General features: G+C 41.7%; 1 pseudogene across 1 annotated transcript; it reads left to right on the top strand.

The window, feature by feature from the left end:
- Window positions 1-223: 223 nt before the first annotated feature.
- On the top strand, window positions 224-1,209 carry LOC306740141 (putative nuclease HARBI1; annotated as a pseudogene). The gene has a single exon. The product of its transcript is annotated as a putative nuclease HARBI1 (transcript).
- The last annotated feature ends 4,930 nt before the right edge of the window (window positions 1,210-6,139 follow it).

Genomic DNA, 6,139 nt, shown 5'->3' with positions numbered 1-6,139 from the left:
GTAGGTTTCAGCAGCAGAGAAATTTGGGCTTTTTGAGTCCATGGTTCCACCGCTTTGATGTAGCAAGCATCATTTTATAAGCCTTGGGTATGATTCCATTAATTGAACACAAGCCAAAGCAATTAAGCTAAAAGGTGTGTTTAGGAAGACCAATTTGCACAGCCATACCTATATTCAGCCTTTCTCAGAGGACTCAGAGAGAATGTCACAGAGAGGCAGTGACATGGCAGGTGTTGTCCATCGCCACCACAGGAGAAAATACCGTCAAAGGGTGTATGTTGAGCATGTAGATCCACTGCAGAAATATACCAATGAGGAGCTGTATGCTCGGTTTCGCTTCGGAAGAGCTGATATTCAGTATATTGTGGACCTTCTCAGGCCCAACCTCCAACGCAGAATCCAAAGGAGTCATGGTCTGTCTGTGGAGGAACAGGTCCTCATTGCTCTTCGCAACTATGCGTGTGGGACTTTCTACCAAGTTGTGGGTGACTACATGGGTGTGGAAAGATCAACTGTTTGTGATGTTCTGAAAGTGTGTCAACTGCAATGGCCAGCCTGATTAATGAACTTGTTTCATTTTCGAAGGATGACCAGATCATCCAGGCCAAGCAGAATGTTTTTCTTTTGGGGAATATGCCTAATACTATTGGAGCAATCGACTGCACCCATGTGCACATACGAGCACCTCATGAGAATGAGTGGGAGTTTGTAAACCGAAAGGGGAGACACAGCATCAATGTTCAACTTGTGGGCAACGCTGAGCTCCTCATCACAAACTGCGTTGTGATGTGGCCTGGGTCTATCCATGAGGTCCGCATGCTGAGGGAGAGGGCTCTATATAGAGAGCTCCAAACCAACCGACCAAATGGTATCATATTAGGAGACAGTGCCTACCCGATTCTACCATGGCTGATGACCCCTTTTCTGGCTGAAAACACACCTGAGCAGGCACGCTTCAACACTGCTCATTGCAAAACAAGATGCACCATTGAGCACTTGAATGGAGTTCTGAATAGGCGCTTTGCATGCCTTAACTACTTGAGAGTGGAACCACAGAAAGCATGCAACATAATACTTGCTTGCATTGTCCTACACAACATCGCGACCAGGCACAAAGTCCTTCTCTGTGATGACGTCCCTGATGCTGAAAGGTTGCTAGCCTACATAGTCTACCTACTTTATGTACTTCCTGTTGAACAATTCAAGTGAACTTGATGAACAAATCAAAATACTGTAAAATGCATGATATAAATGTTGTATTATTTAACTAACCAATTTTAGTTACCTAGTTTTATTACCGATATCCACCATGAATCCACCCTTCTGCTGGGATCAGTTTAATCCTGATTTTTGGGATCAAAAGTTTTGAAAAACCCAAACTCAAGGTTTGATCCGGATCAACAAGATTGGATTACGTGATCCAATCCAATTTCTGAATCCTTTTTTTCTTTTGTAAAACCCACTTTCAAGATTTTATCCAATCCGATAGCCGTAATCGGATCAGATTACTTTTGAAAAACTGGCCCCAGGTCCCTTTGCTTGACTGTGGCCTTCAGCTCACGGACCTCCAAGAGACCAATGAGGTTCCTTTGCCGTTTTACCACTTTGCTGATCTTTAAAAATTGAGTCTTCTAATTCCTCCGCCAGTTTTTTCGTTGTAATCAAGTTCCTTGTTGTTTGGTCACAAAAGAAAACAATCACCATGTGCTCTCATGTTGTTAACCACACCAAGTTCCAAAATGTCCAAGAAGATGTTAAAAAAAACAGCAATGAGCAATGGTTTGATCTTGACTGGATGGCCGTTTTGGTGATCCCTGAAGGATTGTAGAGAGATTCTGAACAGGGAAAAGGCAGTGACAGCCATCTTATCTTGGCATAGGTCGGTGAGACCATATGATCACATCTATGCTGTTTTATTAGGCTCGTTCGAGATTTGCCGGTCGTTCGCAGAATCCATTACCGGCGATCGCCCCACAGCGCATGCTAGTCAGATTTGTGTCCGACTTGCTCTGACGCCATGATCATATGGTCAATGATAACCTCACGAGAGCAAGGCGGACGCATATTTTAGAGATGGTATGTATGATATATTGGTCAAGCTCAGGATATGATGGACTAAAATGTCCACCGTGTTACAGGACATTCATATCTCTATTAATGTGTATTTAATACACAGGTATTGAAATAATGACATTTTCTAAGAGGAAACATGTCCTTTACTTTAGTCTTAAAATACATTTCAAACAGTATTTACAAACAAGCATTAATTTGAAAAAAGTTCTTCTGTAATTCACCCACATTTCTTTAAGAATTAAGGGGCATTTCAATGGAAATGTTAGTCTATTTTTAGGTTATTTTATTTTGCCAATTCATAATCTACAAGTAATCACAAGTAATCACAAAGATATGCTAATTATTTGTTGATTTAATTATCATTACTCAGATCACAGGGGGGAAACCATATAAATTAACAATATATTGTATTAATGAAGGCAATTCATTCACATTTCACATACAAATTATGAATGTAACTTCCATTAACAACCTTTAAACCATTAATCCTGAACACAGATATTTAGTTATAAAATAAAAAACAGGCTGCTGCGGCTCACTGGGGCAAATATGGAAGTACAACATTGAACTGAAGTCATTTTGGTGAAAGCATTGGCTGAACTATAACTGTTTGAGAGCCACCATGAAAACAATTAGAACAGATTATTGTTTCATTACAATTATTAAAATAGTGTCGGGTTCGCTTAATAACGTGCGTGAGACAGACTGTTTAGTAAAGCCAACATGTTTATTCCGAGCTCACCCCGCGTCTCAACCCCGCCCCACACATTGACTCCCTCGTCTTATTGGTCCCCGGCCTACCCACCTAGAGCTGTTATGAGTAACATTGAACAGTACCACATCTTCCCTTTTAAGATAACAAATAATAAACTGTTGTTCCCATCAGACCATTCGAACCCTGTAAGGAAAACAATGTTAGGCATTTTGGTGAGCATTGGAACTAGTATGAAACAAGTGTATTAATTAAACAACTGCAGTTCCCTGAATTCTCACATTGTAACATCACGTGTTTTAACCAACCTCATTAGCTTCAACTAAGCCTTCACATGACCATGACACCATAACACAACAATAACTCAACATATATTTCAAAGATTTCTTTCATTTCATATCTGTTCACAAGTTAAGCCTATCGGGCTTAATGATGGCTCTCCCAGACCTAGTTCTGAGAGTGGGAGACTCTGCAGGTAACACTGGAGGTGTCACAGCAGGTGACATGGAAGCCTGCTCTGACGTGTGCTGCTGTGGTGATGTCCTCTCTTGTGTAGGCTCCTGTAGAGGTATCAGATGCAGACGGTTACGTCTCACCACCCCCTGAAGTGCATCCACCAAATAAGGTCTAGGAGTAGAGTGTTTCTGGATCACAATTCCCGACGTCTTAGCGTTGGTGACCCATACATGTTCTCCTGGTGACAAGACACTGTGCATTTTTGCACGGTGGCGCCTGTTGTAATGTGCAGCATCTGACATCCTCTTCTCCTTTTCCTTCCGAGCCAGTGCGCAGCTGTCAGGCAGTGCAGGGTCCAGATGAGAGGGAACAGTTGGCACCGTGGTGCGTAAACGTCGGCCCATGAGAAGCTGAGCCGGGCTGTATCCATTCTCAAGAGGAGTGGCTCTATAAGAGAGTAGAGCCAGGTAGGGATCATCTGCCTTCTTTAGAAGGTTTTTCACCGTCTGGACTGCCCGTTCTGCTTCTCCGTTGCTTTGCGGGGACCTTGGGCTGCTGGTGACATGTTTGAATCCGTATGCAGCTGCAAACAAGGCGAAGGCCTGTCCAGAAAACTGAGGTCCGTTATCTGACATCATTACCTCCGGGATGCCATGGCGAGCGAAGATTGCCTTTAGATGAGTGACGATGTCGGTGGACCTGGTGTGGGATAAGAGAGCAATCTCAATATATCTCGAGAAGTAGTCGACGACAAGTAAGTATGTCTTACCAAGCAGTTCAAAGAGGTCCGCCCCCAACCTCTGCCATGGTCGGTCAGGGTGCTCTGAGGGCATGAGCGGCTCATTGTGATTGTGTCTCTCTTGTATGCATGTTCTGCATTTGAGTAGCATGTCATTTATCTGCTGACCAAGTCCCGGCCACCATACAGACTGGCGTGCACGCGCTAATAAATCAAAGAGAAAGTTTGGTCAACAAAAGGTAAAATATTCACGTCCTAAAACAAAGGACAGAATCTTTAAATGAGGTTGAAGAAAGAAGGATGGAGATAATTAACTACAAAGTTTTTCTCAATTCAGTCATTCTTCAGCTATGGAACAAAACTGCAGTTTCTACAGTAAAACTAAATCAAGGAAGTAATGAGTTTAAACTGGAGAGAAAATGTTGCTGAAGAGAAAGAAGGTTAAATATTTCCCTCAGTTTCATCACATATGATAATTCAGCTCAAACCATAGTACTGCATTGGGGACATGTAATACTTTAACTGAAAACAAGTATAATTAATTAATATACATGAAAATACATAACTCATGAAACATGAGACAATATCATAGAAAAAATACCAACAGAATTTAAATTGATGTATAGCTTCATCTGAGCCAAATAAACTTATTTTGCAGTCTGTATCAGCCCGACACTTTTTAAGTGTTTAACTATGTCTCATTTATTTCTGATGCTCTCATCAATACACTTGTGATTTGATAAATATCAGAGAGGAGAGAATCTTGTTGAGCAAACTCCACGACTAATTTGTTTCTCTAGTGTGGACTTTTGAATGTTGTTTCAGAGTTGCCTTGTGTGAAAATGTTTTACTACACACGGAACAACTAAATGCTTTCACTCCTGTGTGGGTAGTCATGTGAACTTTCAGGGTTTTCTTATGTGAAAATGTTTTACTACACACAGAACAACTAAATGCTTTCATTCGTGTGTGAACAGTCATGTGAGAGTTCAGGTTTCCCTTGTGTGTAAATGTTTTACTACACATGGAACAACTAATTGGTTTCACTCCTGCGTGGACAATCATGTGAACGTTCAGGGTTTTCTTATGTGAAAATGTTTTACTACACACGGAACAACTAAATGCTTTCACTCCTGTGTGGACAATCATGTGATCTTTCAGGGTTTTCTTGTGTGAAAATGTTTTACGACACACGGAACAACTAAATACTTTCACTCCTGTGTGGACATTCATGTGATAGTTCAGGTGTCCCTTTTGTGAAAATGTTTTACTACACATGGAACAACTAAATGGTTTCACTCCTGCGTGGACATTCATGTGATCAGTCAGGTTTCCCTTGTGTGTAAATGTTTTACTACACATGGAACAACTAAGTGGTTTCACTCCTGTGTGGATCGTCATGTGACGTTTCAGGTTTCTCTGATGTGACAATGTTTTACCACACAAGGAACAACTAAATGGTTTTACTTCTGTGTGGGTAGTCATGTGAACGTTCAGGCTTTTCTTTTTTGAGAATGTTTTACCACACATGGAACTGCTACATGGTTTCACGCCTGTGTGGATAGTCATGTGACGTTTCAGGTTTCCCTTCAGTGAAAATGTTTGACTACACACGGAACAACTAAATGCTTTCACTCCTGTGTGGACAATCATGTGAACGTTCAGGGTTCCCTTATGCAAAAATGTTTTACTACACACGGAACAATCAAATAGTTTCACTCCTGTTTTGGATCTAGTGTGTCTCTTCAGATGTCTCTTGTGGTCAGAGCTTCCAGCACATTCAGGAGAGCTGATTGATGTATTTCCAGTACTACAGTTCACATCACTTACAGGTTCCTGAGTCTCCCTCCAATCTCTACTGTCATCAGTCTCAGGTTCAGACAAGTCTTCAGTCTCATCAGTATCTGGTCCTGGATATCTTTCTGGATCTAACTTCCTGTCTGGTTCTGATCCTCCACAATCCACTCCATCAACTTCTGTTTCCATCTGTTCAGTTTTTCTTTGATGAAGCTGTGAGGACTGAGCTTCTTCATCATCTTCATTCTTTACAGGAGCGAATGGAAACTTTATACCAGTCTCCTCTCGCCCTTGAAGCTGCTCTCCCTCCTGACTGGTCCAGAGTTCCTCCTGTTCCTCTTTAATATGGGGGGGCTTTGGGT

This window comes from Taurulus bubalis, assembly GCF_910589615.1.
Source record: "Taurulus bubalis genome assembly, chromosome: 8".
Lineage (NCBI taxonomy): Eukaryota > Metazoa > Chordata > Actinopteri > Perciformes > Cottidae > Taurulus > Taurulus bubalis.
The sequence above is the reverse complement of the archived record's forward strand: the minus strand, read 5'-3'. Positions and strand labels throughout refer to the sequence as shown.